Here is a 21,574-nt window from a genome sequence, read left to right on the forward strand (position 1 = left end):
TGACTTATGACCATTTTTCACACTTTAACTGTTGCAGCATTCCCCGTGGACACGTGATCAAAATTCAGATGCTTAGCAACTAACTCAGGTTTTAACATGGCTTTTAACTATTGTATTATATTGGGCATAATTATTTAATGTTTTTTAACTTTTGTACTCTGTATTTTGATATTTATTGCCCTGTACACCGCACTGAGTCCTTCAGGAGAAGGGCGGTATAAAAATTTAATAAATAATAAATATATATGTGATCACCTTTAGTGACCTTCTGACAAGCAGTCAATGGGGAAGCCAGATTCATTTAACAATAATGTTACTAACTTAATAACTTAATTTCCCTAGAAGACCATATAGTAGCTGTGACTAGGGGGGCCTTCGCCCAGGTTCGCCTGGTGCGCCAGTTGCGGCCCTATCTAGACCGGGATGCCCTACGTACGGTCACTCACGCGCTCGTGACCTCTCATCTTGACTACTGCAACGCTCTCTACATGGGGCTACCCTTGAAGACCACTCGGAGGCTCCAACTGGTACAGAATGCAGCCGCGAGAGTTGTGTTGGGAGTTTCCCGACAGTGCCATGTCACACCTCTGCTCCGCGAGCTGCATTGGCTTCAGTTGTCTTCCGGGTGAGATTCAAGGTGTTAGTAATGACCTACAAAGCCCTACATGGCATGGGTCCGGAATACCTTGGGGAGCACCTGCGGCCGGCGTCAACTTCCCTCCGCCCAGTACGCTCCCACAGAGAGGGCCTCCTCAGGGTGCCACCGGTCAAAGAATGCCGACTGGTGGCCCCCAGGGGGAGGGCGTTCTCTGTGGGCGCGCCGGATTTATGGAACCATCTTCCGGTCGAGCTCCGGATGGCGCCTGATCTCCGCTCCTTCCGGCGCGATCTTAAAACCTACCTCTTTGAACAAGCTGGCCTGGCCTGATGGGATGGGGTCGGGTTTTATAAATTGATCTTAACCTTTTAATCTGTATTAATTTATTACGGGCATTGCTATTTAATTACTTTTTAATTTTTGTATCTTGCTTTTTATTATGTATTGCCCTGTTCACCGCCCTGAGTCCTTCGGGAGAAGGGCGGTATACAAATTAAATTAATAATAATAATAATAATAATAATAATAACTGCAGTGATTCACTTAACAACTGCGGCGAGAAAAGTCGTAAAATGGGGCAAAACTCACTTAACAAACTTTTCATTTAGCAGCATAAATTGTATCTTTTGCCCCTTTGCCCAGCTGAACATCAGGTGGCAAAAGGCACATCAAAATCATGGTGGCTGAGCTAGGCAAATGGAATCTGTTCAACAAACTCAGTGATATTCTTGCATGTCATGGGGTATTCTGCAGCCATTAATAAACGCCTGAAAACCGAAGTCGTCTTTTTAGACCTCCAAACTAAGAAAAAGAGGGTTGAAGTAGAACTAAGATGATTATAAACATCTAGAAATGTTACAAGGCCTTGTCCTTTGCCAGTCACCTCTTTACGAGCTTCCTTAGGCCTTGAGCAATGGATGTTGGATTAATGCTTTCATGGGAAAGGAAGGGGAAAGGAATTCCCTGTACTATTTGTTCCCATTGCTAACGAGTGAGGCCCAGGTGGTCTTTTCTTGCCATGCTTTTCCTTCCTACAAGAAAGCCATCTTGCAACATGATCACCAGAGAGTGAGGAATGTAAACACGGCAATGATCTGTTAAATATAATTTTGCACCATCCCTTCAGCGGGAGTGCCCAGCTGCAGAGAGAAAGGAAGGTGACTTTGGTAGAAATATCCAACAACTATTCCCAAGTTAAAAGTAGACAGCCAGTTTGGTCTAGTGCACAGGTCTGCAACCCGCGTCTCCGGAGCCGCATGCGGCTCTTTCAACCATCTCCTGCGGCTCCCAGTCCTCTGCCATTTGCAGTCCAAAAAAAAAAAAAAGTGGGACTAAAAAAGTTCAACCAATCAATTCAAATATGCAGGGTAGGTGCATATCTCACCTTGGCTCCACTCTTCAGTCAAACCCTGTTCTGCGCATGCGCGCATGTGCACACATTTTTTGCGGCTCCCAGTTTTTCCTTTTGTGAGGGAACCGGTTCCGAGTGGCTCTTTCATTGTTTCAGGTTGCTGACCCCTGGTCTAGTGGTTAAGGCACCAGGTTAGAAACCAGGAGACTGTGGTTTCTTGTTTTTCCTTAAGCCACGAAAGCCGGAGAGATGACTTTGAGCCACTCATTCTTTCACAGACCGACCCACCTCACAGAGGGGAAAGGACTATTAGTTATGTTTTCTGCCTTGAATAATTGATTAAAAAAATAAATAAGCGGGGTTAAAAAAAATCTATCAATAAACAAAGAAGACTGAATTCTTTTTAAGCTTGAGAAATGAGATAACGCAGGTAGTCCTCGACTTATGACCATAATTGAACCCAAGATTTATGTTGCTAAGCGAGACACTTGTTAAGTGAGTTTTGCCCCCATTTTACAACTTCTTCCGCCACAGTTGTTAAGTGAATCCCTGCAGTTGTTAAGTTAATAACCCAGTTGCTAAGTGAATCCGGCCTCCCCATTGACTTTGGTCGTCAAAAGGTGGCAAAAGGTGTTCACAGAATCTGGGGAATGCTGCAGCCGTCATAAATATGAACCAGTGGCCAGGCATCCAATTCTTGGTCACGTCACCCTGGGGATGTTGCAATGGTCATAAGTGTGAAAAATGTTCATAAGTCACTTTTTCAGTGATGTTGTAACATCAAACGGTCACTAAATGAACTGTTGTAAATCGAGGACTACCTGTATACAGAAGCAGCTCGGGCAGACTTACTGGAATCTATGGGCAGTGGCTGGGGAGAGGTGCACCACAAGAATCAGGCTTGCAAGATTCTGTTACTGTGGCCAATCTCAGTGGAACTTTTAGCCTTCCTCTGGAGTTGATTTCCTGGTCTGATCTTTTTAATGGTATGGACAACAACTCCTTTGGGACTTAGACTACACTTGACTTTAGGAGTGGTGTATGAGAACTCGCACTCAGAACTGTAAATGGAGACAGGAAAAGAAGAAGAAGTAGGCAGCACAAGCTTAATGATGATAATGATAATAATGGTACAGTTAAGATGATTAATGCCTGTGCATTTAATGATCTTCTTCCTCAACCACATTAAAAAAAATTAATAGTAACTTTTGAGAAGGCTTTGAGAGCCCTAGCCAAGTCTTTTGAGGCTTATGTTATGCACCGATGATTTCAGATAAGATGGAATATTCCGACAAGATAGATGATGTAAGTCCTAATAAAATGTAAAATATGGCTCCCTTAAATGAAAATGTAAGGATACGGGGCAGCTCTATCACTAAGTAACAGCTCCATGTGGCAAATGCTGAAGGGCATAGTATAGTAAGATAAGAGGGGACTATTCTGTGCATCTTGGTCTGTTCTCATTGTCTTCATAAGCAATAGACCTCATTGTTGAGTAAGACCCAACTCTAGTCTGCTTTTCTGGCAATGGGGAGAAGCAACAATGGACAGCAAAATGTTTTGGCCAGCCCCAAAGGCAACTTTAGTGACTACATATATTATTCCAGATGACACAATCGTTGCAAAGTGAGTGGAGCATAGATTTGGGGCTTTAGTCCCTCTGATCCTCTCATAACCAAAAAGCACGTGTGCCAAATGAAAATTTTATATTCCTTTTACTATTAAGCTTGATACGTTTGATATGGAGAGGAAAAATAATTACATGCTCCTGGTGGGAGGTTTGTTTTAAATCTGAAGCCAGGATCCCATTGAAGCCAATGCTTACATTTTTCCAAATTTACGTTAGGGAGCATGAATACTCTGAAGTTGCATTTGATGTTTTCTCACACTCATGGTGACATAGTATCTCTAAATTGGTGCCCAAACCGGCATGTGTTTTCCATCTTTCTGCATTGCTCATTGTTTTAACCCTTTGGCTATAGACGATTAAATAGCATCTTACTTCATGCATAAACTTGTGGCTACTGCGGTATTCTCAGTAAGAAGAGATCCAGATGTTAACACTTTCATTAACACCACAGAGCTTCTCCATTTACAATGCATAACTCTCTGGAATTATTTGCATATACTGCTGACTATATTAGACCAAACCAACTAGACAAATTTATTTCTCTGCAAAGCCAAGTTTTTCATTAAAGTTATTCCTGGTAGAGAGTTGGTTTTATTTTTAGATGTCCATAGAGATGATTTCAGTGCCATTATTTTTTTTCAAAGTTTAGGTAAACCTTGCATAAGTAGGTAGAGCTAATAATATTAATACATCAACATTATCTGGTGAGCTACATAATTTTCCCTTTGTGAAATACAAGATGTTCTCCATCTTGTATAAGGTGGTGGGAGGGATGGGTGTCAATATAATTCTTTGGAATGCTTCTGACATAGCCTGAAGCCAGCATGGGAAATTTGTGACTTATGAGCCGGAAGAGGTTCTAGCAGGAAGAGGTTAGGTTGAGCTTCCCCCCCCCCCTCTTTATTCACTTTTTTGTGACAAGGAAGGGAACAATCTATTTCAGTCCTGAGTAAGAATCTGCCTTTCTTTGCTGAGAAGGAAGTTAGGAATGATCACTTCCTCATCCTGTAGCCTTGTTCACTAACATCATTTAAGAGCAGAATATTACAGCCCTTTGGATTCCATTCCCCACCCATGCTTCAAGCTCTGATTTCATGTGATATGAATTATTCTTAAATTACATCGAAAACTGGGACACTCTGCTCATATGAGAGGGCTTGTCCCTTGAAAAACACCATTTTCCTGCTGGTTCACCTTGATGTTGCTTGAAGAGGCTGAGGGACAGGCTCCAATAGGGAGGCTCACTTTTGAGGGCATGTCCTCACCAAAGGGACACCTCAGAGCTGAGCAAGAAGGGTGTGTGGATAAGTGGTTGCCTAAACTAGGACAAATGAATAAGCCAGAAACATATATTATGTGAGTATAAAAATAGAAGCCTTCCTTCCTTCCTTCCTTCCTTACCATAACCATGGCAAAAGTGCATAAGGGAAATTGGAATGAGTTAGCTCACAGCTATCATTGTTATCATCATTAAGCTTTATGTCTGTAGTACATATTTCAATGCTAGGCCTTACCAACAGTTTCTGAATAGAAATAAATTCATTCCTTGTTCTGGCCTCTGCACAATTCAGTTTTGTGCAACTTGGCTCACTAGCAACCTTTAAAGAGGATGGGTGTGAATGATTGATATTCTGTACAGAAATCATTTGGGTAAGACCAGCCCTTTTCTTAAAAATAAACTTTTCAACCTATGTTTTATCTTTTCAGAAAATGGAAAAAGAACTAGGAAGTGAGGGTGGGAAGGGAAGTTACAATATTTTAAAAACAAATTGCTTAAATCTATTTGAATATTGTCACAGTTATCCAATTAGCATATTGCACCTATTATAGATCTGGTTCGTTCTGTGAAGATGGGAGAAGCTGATGAAATCCTGAACATTTTAAGGTTGGAGGCTCAGACGGGTAAATATATTTTTTTAAACTAACCTGGCAGAAACTTGTAGAAATGTGCAGGGAGTCCTAATACAAGTTGGATTGTCTTGACACTTCAATTAAATTGTAACTTTCCAGGAAAAATCCCCAATTTTAGTTAAAAACAAAAAGAAAATGTCAAAGATCTTCTCAGATGGTAGCCACGCCCACCTACCGACTCAGCCACAGCATGATACAGTTTGGGACTGAACAACTCTAAACATTTTAATATATATATTGCTTCCTAGGTTCCTAGTTTAAAACAGATTTTGTGTAAATATTTGATACATTGCATACCAAGGGTGGCTGAGATTATAGACAGAATCCAAATTCTCCACTTTATCACATCAAGCAGCAAGGCTTGAAGAGAACGTCTACCCAGATAGAGTCCAAACTTTATGCAATCAAAAATACTACAAAATATTATATAATAAAATAAATCTTGAGGGCATATTCGTGGGCCAATAAAATCTTTTAAAAGCCTAAGAAACCTAAACAAGCAAATGTCAGGCACCTTGTTTTTATAGCCATACCTGAGATACAATTTCAATGACTGTGTTATTCAACTAAGAAAATATTAATAGTGGACATTAGTATGTACTGAATGAGGATGATGCCTGTGCCACTGAGTTGCTGAATTGCAGGCAATGCTATGTTGACTTGCAATGCAACTTCTGGATTAGAGATCCTAAGTTAAGTATAATAAAGTAAGCATGCATGGGTAAAATTTGGCTTTTGTTCATGGCTTACAGTCCAAAATCTACCAAAACCTGACTGGTGTTCTCTTTATCATAGTGCAGAATGCTGCAAGTGGCATCGACATGGCCAAGGCTGATAACATAATCTGCACCTTTTCTATCTTACTAAAAATTATTATGTGAAAGGTTCAATTTATCAAAGTTATTAAGACACTAAAGGTCAATGCTTATGAGCTATTTGATGACAACCGTGCCATATACTGTAGAAGACTGTAAGTAAAACATTCTACCTATCAATGTTTTCTGTAACTTCCAGAAAACAAAGAAGATATTTATTAAATGCCAATGACTAAAGCTTCCAAAACCTATAATAAACAGCTTCTATGCACTAATCATTCATTACGAAGCATCAAAGTTCAATGCCCATGGAAACAGGTCCTGGTGAAAGATGATATTGATAGAAGATAATGTTTGTAGCTCAGGGTTGAACTGATGTTGTTACCTAGTTTGGTAATGAAATGTCTGAAAGTAAACCACCAAGGTAACAGAGCACCAAGGGCACCATGGAAAATGCTGTTATTCTGACTATTAGTCACATAGTCAACCAGATGTTTAGGCTGGATTTGGCATTTTTGTCCACTTATCGAGTCGTTCTCAAGGATCTAGAATAGGCAGTCATTGTTTAATAATATTAAAAATATTCTTGCAGAATGCAAGCTGTTCCAAATAAAGTTGCTTTTTGCAATTGACCGATGATGTACAACTGGTGTTCCTTATGTTTTTTAATTTATTGTAATGATGATTGGATGCACAGTCAACCAGATGTTTAGATGGGGTTTGGCATTTTTATCCACTTAGTGAATCTTTCCCAAGGATTTAGGATAAGCAGATACAGTTGCAGAATGTAAGCTGTTCCAAGTAAAACTGCCTTTTGCCATTAACCTATTATAATCATAATAATTATTATTACCAATCAAATTCAACAATGCTTATATTGGAAAACAAAGCTGATACTCATTTTCTAAGATAATTATATTTTACCAAAGGGAGGAAGAATAGATATATGTTACATTTAATGGAAGATGCTAGCTGGTTCAGAGATAACCTTCTAATTATTAGTATGCAGATTGATAGATGTTGTGATCTGCAAACATAGACTTTTGCCTGGTCTTATTGCCTCTTGTGTCCACTGCCTGTCCGGAATGAACAACAAGTTGGTGGGAGAAGACAAAATACAACACAACAAAATAAAAAAAATAGTAGAACATATTTTTGCCTGCAGCTGTGATGATCCTTAATATTTATTATACAAGTGATATCAAATGATAACTTTATCAGCTTTTCATGTAATTGGAGGGAGGGAGGGAGGGAGGGAGGGAGGGAGGGAAGGAGAGAGAGAGAGAGAGAGAAGTGCTTGGTATGGACTACTTGCTGTGAACATAGAACCAGCATATATATTTATTTAACTCCATTCTTTTCTGTCCTACCTTTAAAGAGTAACAACCTCCCCAAAATGCTTATGGATGTTCTACATTTACCCAACTCAATGGTTACTGATTTGCATCTGATTGTGAAATGTGCATATACTGTAAAATGAAAGGAGGAGGAGGAGGAGGAGAGGAATGAAATGAAATGCAGAGACCTATGCAAAGAGCCATGTGATCCTGTCACAGGAAAAGGGAAGCAGTTGACACTACTAAGAAGACTGCTAACTTATTAAAATCCAAGCAAGAGAAGGCAAGCAAAATATCTGATAAGGGACAAAAGGATAATTTGAAAGGGAAATAAAAACGCTCCGGCAACAGCTTGACCAATGGGAGATAGAAGAGGAAAGGGAGGATTGAAAGATAAAAACGATCAAATTGTGAACATGCATCTGTGAAGCTAATGGTGTCATTTGTTTCCTTCCCTCCCCCCGCCCCAAATTATATTCTTCCTCCAAGAATCCTGGAAGTAAGAAATTTATATCGTATTACATTTTATATTCAGTCTTGAGATGTTAGGAAGAAAGTTTGGCAGAAAGTGAAGCCAGGAAGTAGGGTATCAGGGCTGGAGAGAAAAAAAGTGATAGATGTATAGCAAGTGGGACATTATCAATAGCCCAGACATTATATTGTTTATAACTTTACACAAGGCATTACATAGCATGAAAACAAGAAGCTAAAATAGTAGAGGGAAAACATTTGGCCCACAAACCAATTATCAAACAATTTGAAAGGAAAATTCCTATGTTCTAACATACATAGGCCTCCAATGCCACCTGGGCCTGAATTATTATAAAGAATATTAGGATTTAGCACACCTCTAAACTCACAACATTCATATTCAGGGAGAGAAAACATTGCTTCCCCTTTGTGCTTGTTAAGAGAGCATCGCTGAACACACCAGCACTTTTCTCACAGTGATAACCTTGTTAGTGCTCCATCTAACTGCATGTAACCACCCAGCATGACATCTTTTCGTATTTCTCTTTATGAATAATTTTGTTATACCTCATCCATTTTCAAGTGCTCTTTATTACAGCATGGCATTACATTTATTAGATTTCCCATTGGAGGATTCTTCTTCGTGTTTTTCTTAATAGTGCCATGTACTACCTCTTTTTCCCTGTAAAGCTGGCATTTTTCAAAGGACATTTATTAGTTCAAAATTCATGCCAGGAATTTCTTTCATGTAGGAGGAAGATTGCAATATATGTTCACACACTTACGAACCAATGTAATCTTAAAAATGCTAAGCCAACCAAATGAACGGGATGAGGATAAGCATTAACCATACCGTATTATCTTCTCTACTTTCAGGTTCTTCCAAATATTCAGAATAATGAATATACTCACCTAAACTTTGCATTATCTATAGATTTTGATCAGCTTCTGTTGAAGAATATTCTACAGTACTGTAGTTACTTCTCTACTGTTGTGATATCTTTGCAGTCCACCAATGAAGGCTAATTAGAAAAGCATCAATAATTAAATAGGAAGATCACAACACCCTTACAACTGGTCATCGGAGGCTTTGGGGGTGGGTAATGAATCATAAGAGGCAGAAGTAAATCATCAGTGAACTAATATATATGCAAGCTGATGACAAATGCTCCATAATGCAAGACAGAGATCAAATCTCTTAGATTAGGGAATAGGGAGCAGGCCTGACTCAAGATAGGCTTTACAAAATAAAAGGCCAAAGGCTTCACATGTCCCGGATAAGGCTGGAAACACACCAAGGGGAAATCCAGGAAAATCATGGCCAATCAGCATCAGCCATTCTTGGCTAAGTAGTCCAATCATCTGACTCAGAATCTGGCAGTTTCCTATGTGCCTATTTGGTTGTTAGTTGTGAGCAGCTAACCACAGGAATCAGCAATACTTCAAGCAGAGGAAGCCAACACGTAGCAATGGAAAGGAGGCGAAATTGATATCTATCAACCTCTGACCAGCAGCTTATCCCTCTTGCTTATGTGAGTTCTTTGTAAAAACCTGGGCCAAGAAAGATCAAATTTATTTGGCTAGCCAATGTGGCACCTGTATGACAGCAGACATGGAAATGAGATTTGGCAATAGGCTTACCCCTCACTGACTCCCCATGAAATTATAAAAATAAAACAATTTGAACAAAATGTTTTATTTTTTGCTTCCGGACTAAACGTTGTCTTATTGCACCTTGTTGCCTGATCTGTCTTTTTTTTTCTCTTTTGTGGATATTTGAATCTTTTGCCCACTTTCATTCTTTTGATTCAACTGGGATCAGAGGAAGTCTTAAGCAATTGTTTCTCTGACAACTGTCGTCAAACATTTTTAAACAAGCAAAACACTGTTATCTATCTCTAGCCAAAGTGATTCATCTGTGTATGTTTTAAAATGAGCATAGCACTCTGGGCAGAATTATCCTGGGAATTTCTGCCCCAAACTGCTCTGGAACAATATAAAGTTAATAACTGGGTGTGAATCAGGAACATGATTTAGGGGTCAAAAAAGAGATATAGATGACTTCTTTTAAGAACATGCTTGGAATAATACCAGAGTCATCTGGTGTTCCTTAGGATTTGTGGACCAAAAGTATTTTGCTGGTGACTTTTCTTCTATTATTTGTATCCTTATTGATGCCCTGTAACATATGCCACACCAGCCTTGTGCGCAACATTTATAGTGCATGGACTACTAGCACACTGATTAGCAAGCAATTGATGTCAAGGAATAATTCTGTGTGGAAGCCTGTATAAGAGAGAAGTGAGCAACTTTTATTGACTCAAGGCAACTCTTGGCATTGCACCTTATGTCCAAGGATGCAGGACAGATTTGAAGGGAGACAATTGAGATGGAATCTTCTGTTTTGATTATTTGACTCTGACTTCCAAACTGCAAGTAAGACTTGATATAATGGGCTGCATCCAGTCTAGACTGTATTATTGGGAAAATATATGGCAACTTGATGAAATCCCCAAAGTTCCATCTGCTGATTCTTCCCAACTTTAGGGAAATCTTTGGCTTCTGATTATCTTGATTTAAAAGGGTAATAAAAACAACATGGGACTGAATTACTAGGCTTTGTTCTAACTTTGCTAAGCTGAATTTTCAGAGCCATAATGTAAAAGCAAACCTTCTAATGGATTTTTTTCTCAGAAGTATAGGATTCCAAATCATAATGTTCCCAAGAGGGTTTGGCTTGTGGCAGAGCTAGTTAGCGGTGCTAAGAGATGCTACCATCTCAATTTGGAAACATCAAGCTGAGAAAGATTGGTAAAGAAGAAGAAGAAGAAGAAGAAAGATATGTGTTCCCTATCTATATTTCTGTGTATTTTCAAGCACCACAATTAGACTTTGGTTTTGAAAGTTCAAGATAGGTATGGCTCTCAATTTTTAAGATTTGTTTCAGGACTGGGTAGCAGCAGAAATTTCAAGGACTCAGTCCTATTAGACTAATTGCTTTATTGCAGTCAAGAAAGAAGATCCATCTAAAATAAGCCCCTACTTATACAGTATCTGTATATACAGTATATCCATATCTAGTATAATCTGTCAATCCAGGGATTTATTTCAATATTTTTCTTCCTGTGTCCTTGGGTCTACAGCCATATTGTCATTCTTTTCTCAACACTGAGACTGGAATGCATCTATTTTGTGTTTATATAACAAACTTGTTAGCCTGAGCAGTATTGGCTGTCATCTTATTAACTTTATTCTTTGCAAGTTCCTTTCCCTCTACATATGTTTCAACAGTCATTGTCTGTACCACAAGCAAGTTTTCTAGTCCCAAACTCTGAGTTTTCTTTTTCAGCTGAGCTTTCCCTATTCCAGTCTACTATCTGCTTATCTCCTTTATGGCACCTTTAAAGTCCATCACTGGTCCACTCTTGTAGCTTGATATCTCTTCCAGTGTTTCCTTGAATTCCATGTATTGACTCTATAAATAGTAGCCACTTTGCACTGATACTTTAATCTTTCCCAACCAAAGAAGTGATGATGAAGTCATCAGAAATAACATATGTGATTTTTATTATAAAGCACATTTTTATCAGTTCTTTTCTTTTATGATGTCTCTTGCCTATAGACCCAAATCGTATCCTCTCATTCTCTTGTCCTATGCAACCCAGGAGATCAATATGTGAATCCTTTTCAGTCTCTAATCATATCCGTGTACAATGTTGGGATTTGCTGCCGTTGAGGTTGACAAAAGAGGAGAGAAATGTAACAGCAAAATAAATCGCATTTCTTTTTTTTAAGAAAAATTTTCTGTACATTTTGGAACATAGAAGATTAAGAATATTCATCTTGATAAATACAATTTTGTACCAATTCTAAAACATATAAAAGATAATATACAAGGGCTCCCCCCCCCTCTTGATAACATGTTATTTGAATTTATTATTTAGAAAATGAAAGACTTTGAGCTAGATTAAAGGGAAGTTATTCCGCCCCCGGTGTTACAATAATTGTGATTAGAGAATAACATCAAATTACAGTGTATTATAATTTATGTTCTCTTATCTTCTATTTCAGGCTTTTTTAAAAATATTGTGGTTCTTCCTTAAAAATTATACTGATAAGCTAATGGAAACACAGTAATTTGAGAGACTACTTTTCCTCTATTATTTCTACCCATCCGATCAGGTCCAACAGGAGGAACATGTTGTGGATCATGTCAGCCAAGGAGTTTCATTTGGTGGGACCCAGAAGGAGAGACTTTTCTGCCATGACCTTTGCCCTCCAGAACTTCATTTTCCCTGAGGTGAGATTGGCCCCATCTCTGCCAGACTTCCGGAAGGCCTTCAAAATGTAGATATGCCATTAGGCTTGAATTGGCCCTGCTAAATTGTTATTCCATCTGACTTTTCATTATTGCATTTTAAAATGTTTTTAATGGTAGAAGACTATGATTTTATTTTGTTTGAACAGGGTACACCATCCAGAGTTCCAAATAAGTGAGATGGGTGCCTGCATTAAATAAATAAATAAAATAATAAATAAATAAATATTACGAGGCATTTTTAAGCTGCCCAGGTTTATAGTGCATAAAAAGGTAAAGATAAATGTTCCCCGGCACATGTGTGCTAGTCGTTTCCAACTCTAGGGGCCGGTGCTCATCTCCATTTCAAAGCCGAAGAGCCGGCGTTTGTCCGAGGACGTCTCCGTGGTCATGTGGCCGGCATGACTAGATGCCAAAGGCGCATGGAACGCTGTTACCTTCCCACTGTATTGGTCCCTATTTTTCTACTTGCATTTTTACGTGCTTTCGAACTGCTAAGTTGGCAGAAGCTGGGACGAGTAACAGGTGCTCACTCTGTTACGCGGCACTCGGGATTTGACCCGCCAAACTGCCAACCTTCTGATCGACAAGCTCAGCCTCCTAACCCACTGAGCCACCGCGTCCCTTTTACAGTGCATACAGCTTTTTAAATAAATAAATAGAATCAAACCATGACTCAAAAATATTATGTTAATCCCCATTGTGACATCTTTGTCAATCTCAGTCTAACAAACTTTAGAAAGTTATGAGGAAAAAAAAAGACAGGACCTCTATTTTCTTATATGATTGTAATTTAAATAGAGATGTGTACATTTAAGTAGGAAAATAATCTGAGTAAGCAAAGTTAGTAGTAAATTGTAGTAGAGAGCACATTTTAAATCCAGCACACAAAATGTAATGAGTATCAAGAAAATTTATCTCTCTGTTTCGAATATTTCTAGCCCACCTTTCAATTTTAAAAATTTATAAAACTGCCTCTGAACATATTTTAAAGCAATGACAATAACAATTTAAAATCCTCAGCATAAATCTATTTCTGCAAGTCATCAAGAATTGACTATAAAATAATTCATAAATAGTAGTACACCCTCTTAAAATGGCATTATGTTAATCAAACTTTTTCTGTGTTAAGTTGGACAAGTTGTAATCAGATTGGTAAAATGTCCACCTATTAACTTTAGTCAAAAGCTTTTTTAGAAAAATGGAGTTTTTAACAGAACAGGTTAGAAACTTTAGAAACACGGAGGTTCATAAAAAGCTTTGTTAATTCTACTTTGACTAGACCAGGGGTAGGCAACCTCGGCTCTTTTATGACTCATGGACTTCAACTCCCAGAATTCCTCAGTCAGCTATGCTGGCTCAGGAATTCTGGGAGTTGAAGTCCATGAGTCATAAAAGAGGCGAGGTTGCCTACCCCTGGACTAGACACTAGATTACTTCCCATCCTTCCCCTACCATCATCGCCCCTCCCCCAAAAAACCCACACACATGCAAAATGGAGCAACACATGAAAATTGAAATTCAATTGGTTTTGTAAGTTGCCAGATTACAGTACTGACAAACTGAAGTTCATCTTTCATTGAATCGATAATATTTAAAATTGTGGAACATAGCAGTGAAAAAATGAACATAATAACAAAGGATCTTTCATCTAAATAAATGCAGTCCTCTTATTTGCTCTTCTTGTTTTTTTACTTGTATTAACATATTAATCCATAATAAGAGTTACTACCTTATTAGCTAGATCTTTCTAGACAGAAGTAAAAAGTAAATATTTTTAAAACTTGCTACTTTTCCTCAAAATAAGAAATTCTCCTCATTCTCATAGTACAATTTTATATAAAAATGGTACTATATATGTAGTTTCTATTATTTTATTATGTTTTATTATTTTCAGTATTTTTTCTTGATCGTTGTTTAAATTTCAGTCTAAAACCAACAATGATGCATAAGCACATACAAATAAATGCACACCTCAATCTGATTCCACCTAGCAGAAATTCTAAAACTATTGTAGTAATTGTACTAATATAAGATGTACATCAAGACCAGCATATCAGGAGGATAATATTGTCTTCATACATTGACCCATTATTATATCTTACTGCTGTAAACTACAACAGAGAGATATAAACCATGAAAGAGAAATATTCTCTTTTAAGATGTACTTCCAATTGAAAATGCTTTCATCCACTATCAGTGATGAAGCACAGGGCAACAGCTTTTCCACCCATTTCTCTGTTGAACAGTTGACATCTCAATCACTTCATGAGGCACCCACCATCCTGCTAAGAAAGTTAGGAAAACCAGTTTTCTGTGAGAATGAAGCTCAGCTGAACAAGGAAGTAGGTCTTTAGCCTCCTCTCCATTTTCCATTTTCCACAATACTGAGAATCAGCCTCTTTGTGTTCTTGTATGTAATATTGCCTTTCTTCCCTCAAGACAACTCTATTGGGCATTGCACGCCAAAACAACTAAACACTAAGATAGTTGGCATTACTCTGCTAAACAACTAATTCCCACAACACTCTCTTATGCCCTAGGACAGGGGTAGGCAACCTCGACTCTTTTATGACTCATGGACTTCAACTCCCAGAATTCCTGAGTCAGCTGACTCAGGAATTCTGGGAGTTGACGTCCATGAGTCATAAAAGAGCCGAGGTTGCCTACCACTGCCCTAGGATATCAAACCATGTAGTAGTGCTGTCTTACTATTATCCTTCTCATCTTACCTATTCCTTTAGCATCTTTGTTGTTTGTAACTTACGATTTATGCTGAATATTTTTATTTAATATCTTATGACTACCACCGAGTGTTGTATCTTATAATTCAAGATGATTGTATTTTATGATTAAGATCCTAATTTATCACTTTTTTATTGAAAAGTTTTAAAATACATTTTAAAAAACATAAACTCCCTCCCTCCCCCTCCCCCCACTTCCCCTCTCTCCCCCTCCCCCGCCCCCGACTTCCCAGAGCTGAATACAGGGTATAAACTTTAACCTACGTAAGCTAAAATATGCTAACCAACTAAAAAAGACACTTTAAATTCTATCGCACTTTAACTCCTCTTAACATAACTAAATAACTAAATAATAATAACTAATTAATAATACATCATATAATACTAATACTTATTCATATACTGAGATCCTAATTTATCACTTGTTGTTTGTATGTACACTGAAAGCTTATGTACCAGAGACAAATTTCTTGTGTGTCCAATCACGCTTGGCTAGTAAAGAATTCTATTCTATTCTATTTTGGCAATGGTACAGAAATAGTTTCTTCTTTCAGGATGCTTCTTTAACTAGCACTGTGGCTGATCCCATGCATCAAGCAGTGTTAGTCCTGCTAAGTCCCTGAAAGCTGAGGAGATTCCATGGGAGAATCTCCTCAGAACCCCAGAGTGCAGGCTAATACAATCCTCCTCATTGTCATCTTCATCCTGGAAGAAGCCAGTGGGTAATAATTTCTGTAACCATGTGGATGAAATTACATGGAATTTAACATGAGCTGAGGGCATCTTTATGATATTTAACCCACTGGGAAGCAATGCATGGTGGCCGTGGACAAGCACTTTATTTTGTAAGTTTCCTTCTAGAATATCACCCAAACTTTCTTTCTCAGACACCTTCATAAGTGCAGCATGAGAAACACAGATCTTTTTTGCAGTCCAATTAATTCTCGTAATAACCACAGCATTCAGCTGCAATCTCTGTTCTACTACACTGTACTTAATTATTTTTTATGATAGTGTGTTAGTAAGCCAAGGCATCTTTCATAAATCTAATGTTATTATTTCCGTGGTTGTTGCCTTTCTTCAGAATAAAGAATGAAACTGTAGGCATATGCAGGCCAGTAATATATTAATTTTGCCACAAGAGAACTGTAAACTGCCCTTGCCTCTACCGCACCAAGCACTGGATATAATTGCATATATGACTAAGGCACGGAAGTCTTTGGGATGGGAGGGAGATACAAGTAGTGAGTTTTTGGGTGGCAGCTTATTAGCCTTAATGATGGAAGCAAGGCCCATTGCCTCTAGCAAAAAATCTGAAACTATTTCGAAACAAAGATATCTTAACAACCTCAGAAACAGCTCCTGCCACTAGTTAGTGAAAATATAGAATGAGCCAATTATTCTTGTACAGTGACATAAGTATGTAATTTGCTAGCATCCCCTACAGGTGAAAATACAGTACTGTGGATTGTATGTATGGAAAGCATACGTAAAAGTAGCGTATTTCCAAGGTAAAGACACACACAGTACATGATCAGCGTAATTAGAAGATAATACCATCCTTTTTTTTCTTTTAAGTTCTGGTTTTTGGAAGACGTGTGCTATGATGAAGCTGGCCTCAGATATTAATTTTTTCCACTCCAATTTTGAATGAAAACAGCTGCAGATAAGAACATCTTTGCAATTGTGCGGATGGTCAGATATGAATCTGAGATGAGTAAACAGAGAAGGTCCCAGGAACTTTTTTGTCATATGTCTTAGTCTAAGATCAGTTCACAGCTACAGTTCCCTTACCAAGGAACTGAAAGGGAAGCAGCCAGCTATATATACTGTACATCACACAATTCAGTGCAACACAAAGGTTTCTGGCAGCAACCAAATAAAATGTAGAGGATATTCACATCTGTACAGGACACATCTTTAATAAGTTGTGTGTGCATTCAGGAGCCCTCCTTAGAGCAGGCTAACAGAGATGTGTTATGAGTCATCTCTTATACATTATTCAGCCTTCCTTCCTTCCTTCCTTCCTTCCTTCCTTCCTTCCTTCCTTCCTTCCTTCCTTCCTTCCTTCCCTCCCTCCCTCCCTCCCTCCCTCCCTCCCAGCTATTATTCATTGTAAGACTGTTTCTGTCCCATAGGTTTACCCTTCAAACTAAGAAAAACATGTATCTACCCGGATTTTAAATAACTCATTTAATTCATGGAGTAAATTATGCTCCTATATCATTAGTTGTGTAGAAATTATATTTGCAACTTGAGCTCACTTACAACAAATTAAAGCTTAACCAAATAGAATCTGCGCGGAAGAATATATTTTTCTTCAGTGAGGTTGTGGGGATGGGTGGGTGGGGTTGAAAGGGCATGGAAAAAGAAGAGAAACGTGCTTTTTTCCTCTGTTTCTTTCTCTTCAGCCCCTGAATTTGACTACTTTCCAGTTCCATAGCCCAATACCTGCCGAGCCAGGCCCAGCTTCTTTTCTTTAGTAAAAGTAGCTCTCCAAATTTTCCTTTCTTTACATGTGATCATTTTCTTGTACCTTTCCTAAGTTCAATGGGATATGGTTGTCATCATTACATTATTTATGTAAACATTTGCATCATGCCTTGCAAATCCATGTGTCCCACTAAGGGCCTCTCTATAGCCTGTTAGCAGAAAGACTTTTTTAAAGCATGGGTCCTTCCAGGTGATTAATGGGAATTCATGAATGGAAGCATATTTGCTGGGGTGAAGATATAATGCTTGATCTGCTCATGTATCCCAGTGCTCCTTCTGCCAGATTTCTTCTATCATTTCTTAAAATCTGTTCTCCAGATTTAAGATTTCTGTTCTTCTTTTCCAAAACAAAACAAAAGAATCAACATTTGTCCAGGAGATTTGGGAGGTTTGCGAAGTACTGCTGGCCCTTACCCATGTGTTATTCTCACCTCATTAGTATTAAAGAAGCCAATCTGAATTGATATAAAGTTATCCCTGATGATTCCATCCATGTCTGATCAGAATTACAAGATACTATGTTAAAATGAAACAGGTGCACATACAGGTAATCCTTAACTTACCACCAATCATTTAGTAAGTTGAATATTACAGCAGCACTGAAAAAAGTGATTTACAATTGGACCTCAGACGTACAACTGTTCCAGGATATCCATGGTCACATGATCAAAATTTTGAGCCCTTGACAACTAGCATGTATTTATCGCTATTGCAGCATCCCAGGCTCATGTGATCCCTATTGTGACCTTCCCACCCAGATTCTGCCAAGCAAAGTCAATAGGGGAAGCTGGATTTTCTTAACAGCCATGTGATTCACTTAACAACTGCAGTGATTTGTTTAACAACCTTGCCAAAAAGGTTTTACAATTGGGGGCAACTTCCTTGTCAACCACCTTGGTTAGCAATGGAATTTCAGGTCCTAATTGTGATCATAAGTCAAGGACTATCTCTGTTGAACTAAAGGCTCTTCCTTGCAGAAAGACTGTCATTTATCCCATCTTGGGCTGTCTTGCACATAATTCCACAATGTATTATGATTGTTAGCATGTATCTCCAAATTAAAATTTCACAGTTCCATGGGATCTAATTTTTAGGAACCTTGTTTAGAATTGTTCCATTAGCTGGATGGTCTTCTGATAATTAGCTGATTACTTTTGATAATTGGTATGTTTTATAAGCAGAGATGTGCTAGATTTGTTTAGATGTTGTGGTTCCTCTCCTTCATCCCAGAAGGACCAGGCAAAGTAGCAAAAATTAAAATCAAATTAATGTTAAAATAATAGAATCTTATGCTGCTATATTACATTTCTTCAGCATTTCGTGATGTGGTCCTATGCTTTGAAGAGCAATTTTGGTCTTGTAGCACTTTGCTGAGTGCTTATTATTCAACTGTACCAAGCAGTAGCATTCACATCTATAGCAGGCTTGGGTATGAACCATGAGGAATAGGAAGGAAGGAAGGAAGGAAGGAAGGAAGGAAGGAAGGAAGGAAGGAAGGAAGGAAGGAAGGAAGGAAGGAAGGAAGGGAGGGAGGGAGGGACAGCTAGAAGGTAATTTAATGAGTAAAAGCCATGGATCATCTATCCACCACATACTTCTGGGTATGTCACTGAAGGAAATCTTCTTTTTCAAACTGTCCACTAACTGTGCATGTAATGCCTTGATTGTGTTTTTAAATTACATTTATTTATACAGTATATTTAATTAAATTTATATGCCACCTGTCTCACTGCCCATAAATAAATGCTTATACACACACACACACACACACACACACACACATTTACATAACTGACTAGATATGGACCCAGGGTGAATTGTGCTCACTGATGGTTTAATTGTCAATTTATGGCAAGCTAAAGGGGTTGGCTTAACACAGGAGAAATCTCACTCTTTTAAGATAGAGTTGCTATTAGCCATTCATTTGCCAGGCCAGAAAAAGTCTTTTTGGCTGTTTCATGATAAAATTCAGAAATCTCTGCTACACATAAGCTATGGTTCTAGTCCTGCATTTCAGAAAGAGAGAGAGGGAGAGAGAGAGAGAGAGAATGGGGCAGAAGAGAGAAAGGGAAGGAAAGACAGAAGGAGAAAGGAGAGGGAGGGAGGGAGGGAGGGAGAGATGAGAGACAAGGGAGAGAGAGAGAAAGAGAGAGAGAGAGAGAGAGAGAGAGAGAGCTTTCAAAGGAAGAGGAGAAGAGGAGAATTCCAAATCAACTTTTTTGTTTTTCCTATTTTCATTTCCTGTTGCTTTGGTCAGGATTTGGTGAAGAAAGTGGTGCTATGTCACACCAATTCAGAGAAGAAGCCTCAAGCAGCCTCTTCCTTTTGGCTTCTTCTCTCATCCAAAGCACAGGAACACCTTTTTTGCAACCCCCTCCCCAGGGGTTGCCTCACAAAGCTCCAATGCGCAAACAGCACAGAGTGAACTTTGCATTGAACCTTTGTGCCTCACTGTTTGGAGCATACTTTTTTGTCCAAATGCGTTATATTTTAAAATACATACTACGCTTAATTTGAGGTAGGTAATTGATGGGTAAAAATATAAATAGCCGGAAGACATCTCTGTTACAACTCACATATTTAATGTGAACTTGCCTAAAAACAAGGGGTGGGGTGGGGTTGCAAGACAAGCAGACGTGTCCCTTTATTCAATTAAATGTATTTTAGAGGAAAAGGGTAGGATTTTTTTCTCTCTGTCTCCTACATTTTTCTATTGCTCAGTAAATTCTGTATTATGTTTTCCATCCTTTAACAGCAAAGATGGAATAATAAAACTCTTCCAATAGCTTTAACAAGCCTTGTGGGAACATTTATTTATGTACGTCATGTGATCCATTTTAGACTGCAGGGCAGAGCTGGCTTGCCTAGAAATAGATGAGAAGTGCATTTATTCTGAATTTTTATATGAGCTTAACTCCATTTGCACCCCCTGAACCTAAGTAATATTGTTTTCCACTATTTCATGATAGTGTTTTTGCAGTTGCAATAGTCTTTAGCTACAAAGATAATTAGAGGTCTGGAGGCTAAAACATATGAGGAACGGTTGCTGGAATTGGGTATGCCTAGTTTAATGAAGAGAAGGATGAGTGGGGACATGATAGCAGTGTCCCAATATCTCAGAGGCTGCCACAAGGAACAGGGAGTCAAGCTATTCTCCAAAGCGCCTGAAGGCAGGACAAGAAGCAACAGATGGAAACTAATCAAGGAGAGAAGCAACCTAGAACTAAGGAGAAACTTCCTGACAGTTAGAACAATTAATCAGTGGAACAACCTGCCTCCAGAAGTGCTGAATGCTCCATCACTGGAAGTTTTAAAGAAAAAACTGGACAACCATTTGTCTGAAATGGTATAGGGTTTCCTGCCCAAGCAGGGGGTTGAACTAGATGACCTCCAAGATCCCTTCCAACTACATCATCATCATCATCTATTATTATTATTATTATTATTATTATTATTATTATTATTATTATTATTATTATTATTGTTGTTGTTGTTGTTGTTATTATTATTATTATTATTATTATTATTATTATTATTAAACTTTTATTCATTAAACATAACACTCAGTCAACTGAACACTCAAATTGACAGGCACTAATGGTTGACACAGGTTGCTGCCAGCATCCTAGGTATCAATCAGGTATCTCCTTAAAATACAGTATAAGATGTTCCGAGTAGCACAGTTTTTTTGTAGCTTTGCTGGAGTTATTGCAGGAAGCTGCAATTTCTTGATGTTTGTTTATTATTATTATTATTATTATTATTATTATTATTATTATTATTATTATTATTATTAATAATAATAATAATAATAATAATAATAATAATAATAATAATAATAAACCATGAGAGCTAGTGTAGAAGAGAAGAGGGGAGCCACTAAGAAGAGTAGTTTTTAAATTTGAT

This window comes from Vipera berus, assembly GCF_964194415.1.
Source record: "Vipera berus genome assembly, chromosome: 3".
Taxonomy (NCBI): Eukaryota; Metazoa; Chordata; class Lepidosauria; order Squamata; family Viperidae; genus Vipera; species Vipera berus.